At 45.8% G+C, this 16,344-nt stretch overlaps 1 protein-coding gene across 1 annotated transcript in view; it reads left to right on the top strand.

Annotated features, from left to right (window-relative positions):
* The window catches only part of HIVEP3 (HIVEP zinc finger 3), a 512,038-nt gene that overhangs the window by 174,412 nt on the left and 321,282 nt on the right, over window positions 1–16,344 (top strand). The gene's annotated exons all lie outside the window — the stretch shown is intronic.

Here is a 16,344-nt window from a genome sequence, read left to right as displayed (position 1 = left end):
GGATCCCGAGACTCCCAATTTTCTGGCCAGCACCAAGGCAAATACCATACAGGTCCCATAAATCAGCTGCTACACGCATTTATGGGACCTGCCTGGCCCTGTGCATTTGAATCTGTGACCCCTGATGCAGATTCTAATCTGAGGGGTTTTATGGTCCTGTGGGGGAGGGAGGCAGAGCCACAGGTAATTTTAGTACATGAGAAGTGTCATGAGAACAGTGTCCTTTGGAAGAACGGGGGAAGGAAAGATTGTTATTGACGAAAAGAGTCAGGGACTTGATGGAGAAAGTGAGTTTGGACCCAGAATTTGAAAATGCAGTAAGAATATGCCAAGATGTAGCTGTGAAGGGCACCCCCAACACAGGGATTGGTCTTTCTAGCGGCTCAGAGGACAAAGGAGCAGAGAAGTCCAGTGGGACGGGGGCGGGGCGAACCTCAGCGCAGGTAGGGTTGAGGCCGTTCTCTCTTCAGTGGGACGCTCCTCGGCCAACCCTGTCCAACTCTGCCCAACCCCAACCAGAGACCCCAGGGCCCTTCACACCCTTCTGGCCAGTGGACACCCCTCCCCCAGCGCCTGCCCCAGACAGCTGGGTGGCCTGTGAACAGGTTCCGACCCATCTGCCAAAATTTGTCTGGAGTAACAGAGTCCTGCTGTTTCTCCCCACCCCAGCCCAGAACCCAGGGAGGGGAGAGGGCAGAGGGAGAGGGAGAGGACAAGGCAGCTCTGTCTCCACCCTCAGGGGGTAGCAGGTGGCCCTGGGCACAGACCCAGTGAGTGGACAGGCTGAATAAGCCTCCATGGTCCCCCTCCCTCTCTGGCACAAGCTGGAGATCCTCAACACGTGCGTTCCCCCGGTCCTCCCTCGGCACTCATGCATCATCATCACTTATAGAAGTCTGGTGTCTCCCCAGCCAGCATCGTCAACCGAGTGGGAGGGGCGGGAGGAGACTTGTAGTTTATGCATGATTCACTGTGGAGAGGTCACAGGAGCCTCCAACCCTACCTGCTCTCATCCCCTCCACACCCCAGTCCTGGCTTTGTCCTGGGTGCAGTCTTCGCCATGCCTTTACCTTCCTCGCTTCCTTCAGTCTGGATCTCCCTTTCTCACCCTTTCAAAATGTTGAAATCCTTCCTTCTTTAAGCCCCTCGATGCATGATGCCTCCCTGGACCTCCCTGATTGGGGAAGCACCAGCACCAATTACATCATAACATTGCCAGAAATCAAAGAACTCACCCATGGTCCGGATGCCCCAATCAATACAGCATTTCAGAGCCAGAAGAGAACTCAGCCGCTGAAGATGACCCCCTCGCTTTATTCCCCACACCGTGTGTTCCTTTAATGGCGGTGAACATAGCGGTTTGGTGGGGGTGGTGAATTCTGTGCCTGCAACCAGGCTGTTCGCTGCTCGAGGGCAGGAGCTGGCTGCTGTGCGTGTTTTCCCTAAGATGTGCTCGCTGCGGCATAACAACTGTGCCCAGTTGTACGTGGTTAGTAGCCAGTTGCCCCCTGAATTGAATTCCTGGTAGAAGGGATGAGAAGTTAGTCTTTGCATGCAGATTTGTCATTAAGGTTATCACTGGAGGAAGAATGGTAACAGTTTGGGAGTGACTAGGTCAGAGGAGGTGACACCTGTAATGTGAGGGCACCTCATGGCCAAGAGCCTCTTTGCCTGGAGTGTTAAAATTTGGCTAATGGGAAATTGGTTCAGGCATCCTACGGGTTAATGCCGGCTTGGGGAAGGGAAGGAGTGTAGACCCGGTGCCCTCCTGTCCGCCCCGGCCCCCACCACCAAGGATGTCAAGAAGTCAAGGCCTGGTGATAAGAAGGAATCTTAGCTCCTCTGAAGTCCCCATCTGTGGGACTCTAGGTTATCCAGAAATATTGGCCATAAGTCGAGGGATCTCAGCCTATATTCTACCACTTGCCCTGCTTCAGTTCCACTGACGGTTTCCCCAAGCTCCTCTGCGGCTTCCCACAGTGGTCTTCTCCTGGGCTTCCTTCTGGCTGCACCGCCTGTGGCCATGATGCCTCTGGAAGCTGCACCAGGGCTCTGAGTGGCCCGTGCCAGCACCCCAAGGCTGCTGCTGTTGGGCTAGGGGTTTCCACTCAGCAGCCTGGGGCCTGGGGGTGCTGGGGAGAACTACGAGGGAGGCAGAGCACGAGTGGGTGGACATGCACACCCTGAGAAGTTTCACTGGTTTGGATCCCTCCAGAGACTATTTGGTCTTATTATTGATCAGCTAATGGCAAGTTACAGTCTTTTACTGTTTACAGAGAGTTTCCATATATGCTAATTTCCTTGATCTTCACAAGTACCCCACGTCTTGGGTATTTTTTTTTTTTCTTTTGCGGTACGCAGGCCTCTTACTGTTGTGGCCTCTCCCACTGCGGAGCACAGGCTCCGGACACACAGGCTCAGCGGCCATGGCTCACAGGCCCAGCCACTCCGCGGCATGTGGGACCTTCCCGGACCGGGGCACGAACCCGCGTCCCCTGCATCAGCAGGCGGACTCTTAACCACTGCGCCACCAGGGGAGCCCGTCTTGGGTATTTTTACCATTCCCATTTTATGGATGAAGAAACTGATGAATCTCAGAGAGATTGAAATGACTTGCCTAGGGTTGGAATCCAAATCTCTTGACTCTAAAGCATCTCATCATTCCAGTACACTTTTTGCCTCCCAAATCCTGTATCCAGATAGACCTGACTCACTAGCATTCTTTCTAGGTGAAGGGGCACCAGGGCTGGGAAGTGATTCAGCACCACCCCCAATCCCTGGAACTTCCTGTCTTCTTGCTCCTGTCATTGAGGACACCAGCCTAAGGGGACATTTTCTTCTTCCACATCCCGTTGAAGCACGAGGAGTCCAACTCCTACTATTGAAAGGGAGAGAAATTCAAAGGAAAGTCTCAGATTCCAACTTTGGGATCCACTTGGGAAGAAGATGCTCCTGGTGCCTTAGGGTCTTTTGTTCCTCTGTGCATTTATTTATTTATTCAGCAGATATGTATAAAGAACCTGCTCTGTGCCAGGCACAGTTGCAGGTGCTGGGGTTACCGTGGTGAACAAAACAGGCCGAGTCCTCACCCTCTTGGAGCTCACATGCTAGTGAATGATGAACACAATGTTTCAGACCATGCTGGGGGCTATAAAGAAAATAGAGAAGGGTGATGGGGTAGAAAGGGTGGGAGTGAGAGCTGCTTGGATTAGGTACTCAGGAGCGACTCCAGAGGAAGAAACATACAAACGGAGACTTGGGTGACAGAAGGAGCCCAACATGAGAAAACCAGGCCAGGAAGAGGGACCAGGAAGGGCAAAGGTCCAAGTGGAAGCTCAGAATGAGATTTTAAGGAAATGATATTCTTCATGGTGGTTAGATTACATGTGCTGTCATCACTGTGGTTCAGCAACAACATGCCTAGTGGGAGGAGTTATCCCAGGACCCGACACATGTGTAATGGGATTTCTGTGAGAAAACCAGGCTGGGTGCTAGACAGTGGACTCACAGTTGAACTTGGAGACCCAGGAACTGCTTCCATCACAGGCTTACTAAGAAATGACCAGGGCGTGGAATGAGTGCTTCAGTGGGGAGGACTGGAAGAAAGCCCCAATTCACCGATTATAGAAACTCTTGACCCTTGTAACCCTGGTAATGACGAAAGTCAGGTTTGCTAAGACTCCATATTTATGATTTGAAATCGTGCTGCTGGGGTTTCAAGTTGGGGTTCTGCTATCAATTATCTGTGTTTCATTGTTTCTTTGAACAAGTCACTTAACCTCTCTAAACTTAGAAATATTGTATTAAGTGAGGGAGGGAGATTAAATGAACTCTGAGACACTTCTTCTTTCCCTTTCAATGCCTTAAAATGAATGCATTTATCAGCAGTTAGTTTTCTCTGTGTTGCAGCCTTTTTTGTGCCTCCGCTTTGAGTGAGGTTAGAGTACTAAGTCTAAGTGAGTCATTTGTAATGGTAGTGATTCCTTCATATAAGCCAGGTGCTACTATTGACCTCTCGGTGTAGACCCGTGGTTCCCAAAATGTAGTCCCTGGACCAGCGGCTCCTGGGAATTTGTTAGAAATACAAATTCTCAGCCTCAACTCCAGATCTACTGAATTAGAAACCCTGGGTGTGTAACCCAAAATCTGATTTTAACAAGGCTTCCAGGTGATTCTGACGCACAGTAAAGTTTGAGAGCCACTGGTGTAGAGTACGTGCTTTAAGATTTGGGGCTACCAGTGATGGATCCTTATATTTCAGCCATTCTTGTGGCCACAGGAAATGCTTGCATTTGTAAGATGTTTATCCAGCTTGGCTTGGCGAACAGTCCTGTGGCTGTAAAGCGGAAGGGAAGCTCATGGCTTTTGCTGGGATTGGGCCCAAGATCTTCTGGTTGGCATCATATCCTGTCCACTACTCCAGGCGAGGACCTGCTAAGAGGAGGGTGTTGGCAAGGGGAGTGCTCATCCTTGAGGGAGGCTTGGCAGAGGGGCTGCTGGACGTGCTTCGGTGGAGGCTGATTCAAGTGGAGCCGGCTGTTGATTATGTTAGCGTTCACACAGTTTTAAAGCATGAAACTGTCCTGGGTTTATAAGAGTCTGGTAGATAGATCTGCTTGCACCTGTGTCGTGAAGATCAGTGGTGATGAAAAGTCTTGGGTCTCAAATAAAAAGTAATCTGGTGACCCTGCTGTACACTGAATCTAGAGCTCTGATCCAGTTTGGTCTCTTTGTCTAAATGTCCACTCGTAAAACAAGAGTGAGGTGACCAGATGGTCCAAATCACCCAGGACTGTCCCATCTTTCCCCTTCCTGTCCCTCTCAGTCTGGTGTCTCGGATTTGGCCCTGCATTGCCCACTCCCGCTGGATCTTGTCCATTCGAGGGACAAAACGTCCTGACACCTTCCTGAAGGATGGGAAGAGAGGAGATTCTGAAAGCACAGATTGCAATACTGTACCAGAGGCCGAGGAAACCTATACCTGGAGGGATTGACCCACACCAACAGGAGCACCAAGGATGCTGGAGCCGGAGGCACGCAGGCCCAAGAAGGGTAGAAGTAAGTTTATTTTCCTGGTAGGGCTTAGAGGAGGGTTAGTACTAGGTAGACATCGGGAGTGGGGCTGGGATGGCCTCTACTGGCCAGAAGACAGAGAATGGGAGGCAGATGGGCAAAGCAGGAGGTGACAAGGGCATGGCAAGGAGTATGAGCCTTTCAGCCCGAGCTGGCCTTGCCTCTCTGCTCACGCCTCCTGCCCCTCTTTCTGAATTTTTTCATCTCTGACCATGTCGTTCCATCCCGGGGTCCTTCCTTCCTCCTGCCATCCTGGCGGTCCTGACACCCTTATTAACCACTTGCCCGCCCCATGCTCCTGCTGTACCCTGCCCACCGCTCACTCCATCCTCCTCGTCCGCTTCTGTGCATCATTGACATGACGGAAACGGGAGAATGGTAGAGTCCCATCGTGATAAGCACTCTCCCTGTTCGCAGATACCAGCAATGACCAAGGGCCACCCATAGCAGTTCCCCGGCTGTCCGTCCAGGACCCACCGAATGGAGGACACGCAGCGGCTCTCCCTTTACAACCACAAAAGCCGAAACAAAGGCCAGAGAAGCTGACGAAGCAGCACGAGTCCAGAAGCTTTCAGAATCACCCTGAGAAAATTGTCTATTGAATGACAGCCAGTTTTACCAATGTGTGAGAAGAGACCTTCCCTCCCCCACTGGGTTCCATCCTATCTGGATGCCCTTCCCTGTGGACTTCGAAGATCTCATATCTGCCTTTAAGCATGCAGTTCCTGCTTCAGCTGTGGTAGTTAACCTTCTGTGTGGTTAACCTTCTCTGTGAGAAAATGTTCATTTTTTTCTCCCTCCACATTCTGGATTGAACTGTCTTACCTGAAACTGGGTCATTTTAGGCTGGAAGCACCTCTGGACATTCTCATTTCTCAGAAGTTGCCAAGTTCATGTCACACTTGTTTCATTTGTGAACAGGGGTCCACTTCTGACAGATGTTACCTGGCCTGGGCAGTGTGTCTCCTGTTGGCTTCCTGGTACTTTTCTCCCCTCCTCCACCCTGTCCCAGGTGAGACTCACTCAGTGGCAACCCTACCTCTCCTGGTGAGGACCGTATATGTGGCAGATGGCCTTTGGCTGGAGGTGTGAGAGAAAGTGTGGTCTGGTGGACCAACATCTTTGTCAATTTGGAGGCCCCTGGAGCAGGGCTTTATTCCTGGGAGAAGGTAGTTTCAGAGAGGCCAGCCCTTATCTCCGTGTGCCCCCTGGTTCTACCCTCTTAACTCTTAGTCTTGCCTTTTAGTGTCTTTCTTAATCCAGGGTAGTTTTTCTTTTCTTTCTTCAACTAGGAGCCACTTCTGTTGTTATTTTCATTATTGCAAAGCAGCACCTGCTTATTACAAAGACATCAGAAAAGTAGACAAACAAAAGAAGGAAAAACCAGCCCCAAATCCTATTTGCCTCAAAGGCAACCATTGAGACTCTGTTGAAGAACCTTCCAGATCCCTTTCTAGGCATATAGTATCGTATATATATTAATATATATCATATATCACTATGACTTCTCATATTGTGATGTCATGATACCACGTATATTCTTTGATAACATATGTTGTCATTTAATGTCTTATAATGAACAGCTTTTCTATATCAACAAACTTTTTTAAAAATGGTTAAGTAATGTCTTTAATTACAGAAGAGAAAACTGAGGACAAAATGTAAAGTAATTTACAGAAAAAAGAGGATGCTAAGTCATTTGGTATAAGGGAATAAAGCCAAGCAGATTCAGCGCAAAGCATGCACACCCCCATTTTTCTGGGCCATGAGTTATGTGAGTCTATAGCAATTGTAATGTAAGAGTACTCAATTATAGAGCTATCCCATCATTCATTTACTTAATCTCATATGGTTCAATGTTTAGGTTGTTTCCAACTTTTCTCTATTTTAAGCAGCATTAATGAGCATGGTTCTGGTTTAATCTACCTACAGTTATTTCCTTGAAGTAAATGCCCAGAAGGAGATCAAAGGACAGTTAGTGAAAGCTACAAAGACCTCCAAGTATGCAACCAGCATTAACTGCTTGGTACCAAAATATGTTAAAGGCTGGGCCACTGGAAGGCTGCACACACCCTTCCTAAGGTGACATCACACATCCGTGCTTGGGTAACTCTGGCCTCCTTTCCCTTGCCCAGAACAGAAGGCACCCACAAATGACGTCTAAAGTAAGCAGATGGTGAAAGAGGGAGTGACGTTGTCTCTTTGGGTTGGCTACTTGGGTATATCTCATGATTCCTCATTGGATGCTGAGAGATAGTCATTCATTCATTCATTCATTACCCACTTATGGAGCAGCCACTGTTGCAAGGTGTCAAGCTGGAGTCTGAGAAGACAAAGATGAATCAAACAGGAACTCCATCCTCAGGAAGATCACAGCCTAGAGAAGGTCAATGATGAATAACACACATTTACTCTACAGTATAGTAAGGGGAGAAACATGTGAGTTCAGTTATACATCTCAGGGCAGAAAAATAGGAACAATCTGAAAGTCCCAAAGGAAAAACATGAAAATCACACATAATCCACTGGCCTATTCATGACAGCTATCTTTTTCAAGTGTGTCCTTTGAGGCTTGCTCGCTTGTGTTCATCCTCCCTGGGTACAGCCTCCTTGAAGGCATTGTCTGTGTCCTTCATCTGCACCTCCAGAGACGCTGGCACCATCTTAGACAACTTATTCAGAAATCTGTTCAATGTGAAATCCAAATGGAAAGAAACAAAATTAAAGGTAAAGGGATTCATGAATTGAAACAGAGTCAATATTTTATGTATGCAGGGAAATTTGCATTAATTCATATCCTTCTGTTGATAGAAACTTTTTCAAATATTTCATTATGAAAGTAGCAATCTCATTTAAGAGAATATGGGAACTAGAGAAAAGGACCACTCTCACCCTGTCTCATCATCCTAACCCAGGGCTGGTGGCATTTGGGTGAACTTTGCCCAGAAAAATGTGTGTTAAGATGGTGTTGAGGATAAGAGTGGAGGAATATGTGAGGGTTTTTTTTTTTAGTTTTGTCCCATTTTAATTTTTAATTTAACATGTTTAATAGTTAATTATATTCACATAGTTTAAAATTCAAATAGCGCGAAAGCATAGAGAATGAAAAGTCTATGCCCCAGCCATCTAGTTTCCTAGAGAGACCCAAGGGTATCAGTTTCTTGCGTATCCTTCTACAGTTTTTTCATGCATATAAAATTATATATATATATATATATGAACTTTTAATGGAGGCCTTGGTAATATCATTACTGAATATTGTAAGTTTAGTCTAAACTATCCTGTGGATCTTAGTGACAGTCCTGGGGTACAGATGGAGAAGAAGTGAGAAAGGGGCAGACTGGGTTTTGTGTGTGTGTGTGTGTGTGTGTGTGTGTGTGTGTGTAGGAGGGGAGTAGGTTGTCGTTGCTGAAGGAGAAAGGGAAGGGACAAGAAACAAAAGGAAAGAGTAATCATTCCTTTATTTATTCATTTATTCAACCAGTATTTATTGAGCATCTATTATACGCCAGATACTATTCTAGATCCAGGAGAATCAGGAGTGAACCAAAAGACAAAATTCCTTGTCCTCATGAATATTCATTAAAAATGGAAGGTGGTGGACAATAAACATAATAAATAAATAAATTCTGTAGTCTGTTAGAATGTGGTAAGTGCTATGGAAAAAATTAGGTAGGGTTCAGAAGATGGGGAGTATCAGGGAACAATTTTAAAGTGAGTGGTCAGGGTGGGCTTGAGAAAGGGGTGTATGAGTACAGACCTGAAGAAGGTAAGAGAGTGAGCCCTGTGGATATCCAGGGAAGGAGCACCTGTAGAAGGAAGAGACAGTGCAAAGGCCCTGTGGCAGAAGAGTGAGTCTGGGAAGCTGCCGGCAGGAGCCACCCGCAGGTTGCACCTGGTGACTTCTGCCCTGACGCTGGGTTCCCTCAGTTCCTGAAGACCCCAAAGTCAGGCTGGTGGGTTCTGTGTGCAGTGCTGAGATTATTCTATACTAGATGTTAGTTTCTCCTTTTTCTAAATTTTGATCCTAATGTTTAATTTTACTCCTTCCAAGATAATTCTATGGTTTGGTGGTTAATTTAGTCCAAATAAGGAAAGAAGGGGAATAGCATCATTGCAACAGAAAAAGCAAGACTGAAACTCAAGGGTCCTGGGTTGTAAACAAATCCTGCCACATATTTTCAAGCATTTGGGGCACATTTCTCTACCTCTCTGGGCCTCGGTTTCCTCATTTAGAAATTGAAGGGGGGCTTCCCTGGTGGCACAGTGGTTGAGAATCCGCCTGCCAGTGCAGGGTGCATGCGTTCGAGCCCTGGTCCGGGAAGATCCCACATGCCACGGAGCAACTAGGCCTGTGCACCACAACTACTGAGCCTGCGCTCTAGAGCCCACGAGCCACAACTACTGAGCCTGTGTGCTGCAACTACTGAAGCCCATGCGCCTAGAGCCCGGGCCCTGCAACAAGAGAAGCCACCGCAACGAGAAGCCCGCGCATCGCAACGAAGAGTGGCCCCCACTCGCTGCAACTAGAGAAAGCCCGCAAGCAGCAACAAAGACCCAACGCAGCTGAAAATAAATAAAATAAATAAATAAATTGTAAAAAAATAAAGAATATCTTTATTAAAAAAAAAAAGAAATTGAAGGGGGTGTACTTAGATGGCTTTAGGGCTGTCCTCGGACTAGATAGGAAGTGGTGTCAGGTGGTGCCTAGTGATACTTCAGGGCATGCAGTGGGGGCTTCTGCCCGCAGAGGACTCTGTGCATGTGCTAATGGGCACTGCCTCCTGATTTCCCCTCTTGGACTAGAAGAGCTCAGCTTCACCCTTAAAATAGAATATTCCATCTGAGTAAGTCACAACCCCTGATGATAACAGAGGAGACGCGGTGACACTGCTAATTGCATTCCTCTCCTTGTTTCCTCTGCACCCTTGAAGGGTTGGTTTTCTCCATGCCCCTGAGCTGCACTGATTCTCAGTCTGAAGTGGCCATGGCCGTGACCATGGCGGGGTCTGGAGCTCCTTGTTTTGTTCTTTTTGGCCTCAGAGGTGCCCTCTCTGTCTCACTCTCATCAGTTTGGATGCCTGGAGTCTTTCGTCTGCCCTGATGAATTAGGCAGTGGGGAGGAGAGAGAGTGTGTCATTGGCATCACCATTTTTCCATGTGGAGCAAAATCACTGTGAATTTCAGAATGGGAATGTGTGTGAAAGGTTGTGGGGACAGAGCTGGAGGCTTCAGCAATTTCATTTAGGAGAAAAATGTTAAACATGAGTAGAAGCCTTTTCTCTTTCACTGTTAAAATGTGTCACCTTGGTTGTAGTTCCTTTCTTGCTTATTCCTCAGCGCTTCCCCTGTTTCCTCTTAAACTACCCATCTTTATTAGCATCCTTGGCTGCTGTTAAACAGGGCAACAGAAGAGTGGCTTCCACAGCTGGGTTTCTCTTCCCTTACTGGAGGTTTTTTTAAAGTGGGGGCACTGTGTTCCCTCAGCATTGTGGGAGAAATACACATACTCACGTGCCTTCCATTGAGGATGGATTCTGCGATGTTTAATTTGTTGAACTTCTGGTTTATGCTATTCTCCCAATGCCTTTTTAAGATATAGATATACGAAAATCCCTCTGTTACTTCTTACATTTCCTGTGATGCCCTTTGTCTCTATCAACTGTTGTGGAGAGAAATTTTATTTGGAATATTCATAACAAGTCTATCGCTAATTATCACTTTAACAATGTGTTATGGAGTGTATCCATGCAGTCATCTGGAAAGGCACATATGCCACGAAATTTGGGATTTGCTGTGTAGTGCGTATGCCCACTCTTAGTGTTTTATCAGATCCTTGGTCTGGGAGGAAGTAGAGGTGCTCTGTAGGGGAGAAGGGAGGACTGACTTTGTAGCTGAATGCATGCATCCTTCCTTCCTGTCCTCGTAGCAACAATTCCAGGGTGAATTGCTTTCCAGTGTAAGGAAAGCCTTAACTTTCTCACAACGAAACCCCATTCCGGCAAGCTGCAGAGATCGGATCTGAGGTCACCCCAGGTCAGCGCCCCGTGGACAGATCCCAGCTGTAGATCTAATCACAGGTGAAGAAGAAGCTGCTGGCCCTAGTGCCTTCCTGATGCTCTGGCAAGAAGGGTGGGGCTGAAATCACCATCCAGTTGGCAGACCTCAGAAGCAGATGCAAAGGAACGTCACCGTCTCCGGAGACGTCAAGAATGAATGCCTCCCTTTTTTCTCTCTTTCTGCTCTCTTTTCTCTTGGGAAAGAGAATGAACTCATGTGGGGTTCTTTCTTCAGGATCCTCAGTGGGTCGGAGCTTTGGGAGTCAAGAATTACATTATCACAGGGGCGCATGGAACTCTTCCCACCAAGGCTTCCTGATGGAAGTGGATTAAGCCCCAGAGGCTGCCTGCAAATGAGGCTGAGAGTAATGGAGCGTAATGGAGCCGAGCTCCTGGTCGAAGAGCTCGGTCCTAGTGCAGTAATAAATCAAGTGGCCTGGATGAGGAGCCAGTCATGGGACAGCAGGGAGCGATCTACCAAACCTGGCTCCCTGTGACTCTGGGGGTCTTTGTGGGTCCTGCTTTATTATTTATTTATTTATTTATTTTTGATTGCGTTGGGTCTTTGTTGCTACTTGCGGGCTTTCTCTAGTTGCAGCGAGTGGGGGCCACTCTTCGTTGTGGTGCGCGGGCTTCTCATTGCGGTGGCTTCTCTTGTTGCGGAGCACGGGCTCTAGGCGCGTGGGCTCAGTAGTTGTGGCGCACGGGCTTAGCTGCTACGCGGCGTGTAGGATCTTCCCGGACCAGGGCTCGAACCCATGTCCCCTAGCATTGGCAGGTGGATTCTTGACCACTGCGCCACCAGGGAAGTCCCTGTGGGTCCTGCTTTTAACATGAGTGGGACATTCAGGCTCAGTCTTTTCTGGGTATCCATGGAATGTTCTGAGGGATGTAATTTGGATGGTTATAGAGTTGAATCTGTTATAATGAGCTTTTCATAATGAGTTTTTATTGCCCTTGGAGCCTGGTTTTGCTAGATGTTATTATAGAAATAATAACAGTAATTATTATTTTTGCAGAGTACTTACTGTACACCAGGCACATTATTCATCAAAACCATTAACAAGCAGCATTAATGGAGCATTTATGATAGAGCAAACTCGTAAGCACTTTTAGATACATACCTTCCTAGTTATTCCTAGAAGGAAGTTCCCATTGGAGGCATCATTTACGTGTGAAAAGACTGAGGCTCAGAGCATTCATCAGCTGTTCAGAGTGACAGTGCTGGTAAGCTGCTTGAAGGAAAACCGGGGTTTGAGGCCCGTCTTTTCCCAGCGGTGCCCTTCCTCCCCTTTTTAAAGCAGTGGGAAAAAGTGCTTGGAGGAACAGCCCCAAGAAGGTAGGGTGAAGGGCAGAAAATAGGGTGTTTTCATGGCTCTGTGTGGTCAGGGGGTGATATTGGATCAGGACTGGGCTTATCCACGCTGCCCAGCATCAGGCTCTGGGGGCTTTGCACCTGCTTATACTGAGTTGTATAAACTCTGGTGCTGGCTGCTTCCTTAAAGAATGGATTCAGTAAAGCCTGGATTTCTGGATGTTTGGTTTCTTTGTGTTTGTTTGGGGTTGTGGTGGGACCCTGGAGGAGCTAGGTGGAAGTGTGTTTGAGAGGGATAATTCTGGGTGTATTTAAAAAGCACGCCACGGCACACAGAGTCTGCTGCAGCCTTCATCCCCAGGCAGGGGACTGCGGGCAGGTGGGCAGAGGAGGTGGCGGGGTTTGTAGTTAGAAATGCGGGCTGGCTTTGTTGTGGTCCGGCCTGGGCCCAGGCGGGCCACGTCCATTAACCACGCCAACACCAAGCTAATAGGTGGGTGATTGAACACCTTCCTGAGTTTTATTACCAGACAGAGACTATAACAGCCCTTTGATTTAGCAAGTTAATAAAGTAAGCTATCAGGCTCCACTGTTTAACCACTGACAGGATCGCCCGGGGCTTGTTGCTTTCTGGGAACCTTCTGATATTGTTTTAGAATTGAAAAGACAGAACGTGTGGGATTTGTGGGCTCTTCAGGAGTCTCCCGGCTCCTTCCTGGTCAGCCCTGCCAGCCCGCACCCCTCCAGCGCCAGGCTTCCTCACCTTACATAGCAAATGGCCGGCTGACATGGCTGAGGATCTGATTTGCTCTGAGGGTGTCATGTCTAGAGGTTAGTATCCGAAGGATCCAATGGTCTGAGATGTCTGGGAAGGGAGGGAGAGAGTTGTATGAGGATGTGGAGGTCTCCAGGTAGAGTCTTGTGCTAATTTCCTATGGCAGTGGTAGCAAATTACCGCCAGCTGGGTGTCTTAAAACAACAAATGTATTCTCTCACAGCTCTGGAGACCAAAAGTCCAAGGTCAAGGGTGTCAGTAGGGGCATAGCCTCTTGCTAGCTTCTGGTGGCTGCTGGCAAAGCTTGACTTTCCTTGTCTTGTAGATGTGTCCCTCCAATCTCTGCCTCTGTCATCACATGGCCTTCTCTCTCTTTCAGTCTCTGTGTCTTTTCTTCTTTTTTTTTCTAAATATTTGAATTTTATTTTATTTATTTTTTAATGCAGCGGGTTCTTATTATCCATTTTATACATATTAGTGTATCTATGTCAGTCCCAATCTCCCAGTTCATCCCACCACCAGCCACCCCCCATAGCCTTCCCCTGCCGCTTTCCCCCTTTGGTGTCCATATGTTTGTTTTCTACATCTGTGTCTCTATTTCTGCCCTGCAGACCGGTTCATCTGTACCATTTTTCTAGGTTCCACATATATGCGTTAATATACGATATTTGTTTTTCTCTTTCTGACTTACTTCACTCTGTATGACAGACTCTAGATCCATCCACGTCTCTAAAAATGACCCAATTTCGTTCCTTTTTATGACTGAGTAATATTCCATTTTATATATGTACCACATCTTCTTTATCCATTCATCTGTCAATGCACATTTAGGTTGTTTACATGTCCTGGCTATTGTAAATAATGCTGCAATGAATATTAGGGTGCATGTCTTTTTGAATTATGGTTTTCTCTGGGTATATGCCCAGGAGTGGGGTTACTGGGTCATATGGTAATTCTATTTTTAGTTTTTTAAGGAACCTCCATACTGTTCTCCATAGTGGCTGTATCAATTTACATCCCCACCACCAGTGCAAGAGGGTTCCCTTTTCTCCACACCCTCTCCAGCATTTGTTGTTTGTAGATTTTCTGATGATGCCCATTCTAACTGGTGTGAGGTGAAACCTCATTGCAGTTCTGATTTGCATTTCTCTAATAATTAGTGATGTTGAGCAGCTTTTCATGTGCTTCTTGGCCATCTGCATGTCTTCTTTGGAGAAATGTCTATTTAGGTCTTCTGCCCATTTTTGGATTGGGTTGTTTCTTTTTTAATATTGAGCTGCATGAGCTGTTTATATATTTTGGAGATTAATCCTTTGTCTGTTGATTCGTTTGCAAATATTTTCTCCCATTCTGAGGGTTGTCTTTTCATCTTGTTTGTAGTTTCCTTTGCTGTTCAAAAGCTTTGAAATTTCATTAGGTCCCATTTGTTTATTTTTGTTTTTATTTCTATTACTCTAAGAGGTGGATCAAAAAAAGGTGTTGCTGTGATTTATGTTAAAGAGTGTTCTTCCTGTGTTTTCCTCTAAGAGTTTTAGAGTGTCCAGTCTTACATTTAGGTCTCTAATCCATTTTGAGTTTATTTTTGTGTATGGTGTTAGGGATTGTTCTAATTTCATTCTTTTACATGTAGCTGTCCAGTTTTCCCAGCACCACTTATTGAAGAGACTGTCTTTTCTCCATTGTGGACTCTTGCCTCCTTTGTCATAGATTAGTTGACCATAGGTGTGTGGGTTTATCTCTGGGCTTTCTATTTTGTTCCATTGATCTTTGTTTCTTTTTTTGTGCCAGTACCATATTATCTTGATTACTGTAGTTTTGTAGTATAGTCTGAAGTCAGAGAGTCTGACTCCCCCAGCTACATTTTTTTCCCTCAAGACTGCTTTGGCTATTCTGGGTCTTTTGTGTCTCCATACAAATTTTAAGATTTTTTGTTCTAGTTCTGTAAAAAATGCCATTGGTAATTTGATAGGGATTACATTGAACCTGTAGATTGCTTTGGGTAGTATAGTCATTTTCACAATATTGATTCTTCCAATCCAAGAACATGGTATATCTCTCCATCTTTTGGTATCATCTTTAATTTCTTTCATCAGTGTCTTATGGTTTTCTGCATACAGGTCTTTTGTCTCCCTAGGTAGGTTTATTCCTAGGTATTTTATTCTATTTGTTGCAGGGGTAAATGGGAGTGCTTCCTTAATTTCTCTTTCAGATTTTTCATCATTAGTGTATAAGAATGCAAGAGATTTCTGTGCATTAATTTGGTATCCTGCAACTTTACCAAATTCATTGATTAGCTCTAGTAGTTTTCTGGTGGCATCTTTAGGATTCTCTGTGTATAATTTCATGGCATCTGCAAACAGTGACAGTTTTACTTCTTCTTTTCCAATTTGTATTCCTTTTATTTCTTTTTCTTCTCTGATTGCCGTGATCATGTATGTATTGAGATGATCATATGATTTTTATTCTTCAGTTGGTTAATATGGTGAATCACATTGATTGATTTGTGGATATTGAAGCATCCTTGACCCCTGGGATAAATCTCACTTGATCATGGTGTATGATCCTTTTAATGTGTTGTTGGATTCTGTTTCCTAGTATTTTTTTGAGGATTTTTGCATCTATATTCATCCATGATATTGGTCTGTAATTTTCTTTTTTTCTAGTATCTTTGCCTGGTTTTTGTATCACGGTGATGGTGGCTTCATAGAATGAGTTTGGGAGTGTTCCTTCCTCTGCAAATTTTTGGAAGAGTTTGAGAAGGATGGGTGTTAGCTTTTCTCTAAATGTTTGATCGAATGAACCTGAGAAGCCATCTGGTCCTGGACTTTTATTTGTTGGAAGATTTTTAATCACAGTTTCAATTTCATTACTTGTGATTGGTTCATATTTTCTATTTCTTCCTGGTTCAGTCTTGAAAGCTTATACATTTCTAAGAATTTGTCCATTTCTTCCATGTTGCCTATTTTATTGGCATAGAGTTGCTTGTAGTAGTCTCTTAGGATGCTTTGTATTTCTGCAGTGTCTGTTGTAACTTCTCCTTTTTCATTTCTAATTTTATTGATTTGAGTCCTCTCCCTCTTTTTCTTGATGAGTCTGGCTAATGTTTTATCAATTTTGTTTAT

Source organism: Phocoena sinus, chromosome 1 (assembly GCF_008692025.1).
Source record: "Phocoena sinus isolate mPhoSin1 chromosome 1, mPhoSin1.pri, whole genome shotgun sequence".
Classification (NCBI taxonomy): domain Eukaryota; kingdom Metazoa; phylum Chordata; class Mammalia; order Artiodactyla; family Phocoenidae; genus Phocoena; species Phocoena sinus.
The sequence above is the reverse complement of the archived record's forward strand: the minus strand, read 5'-3'. Positions and strand labels throughout refer to the sequence as shown.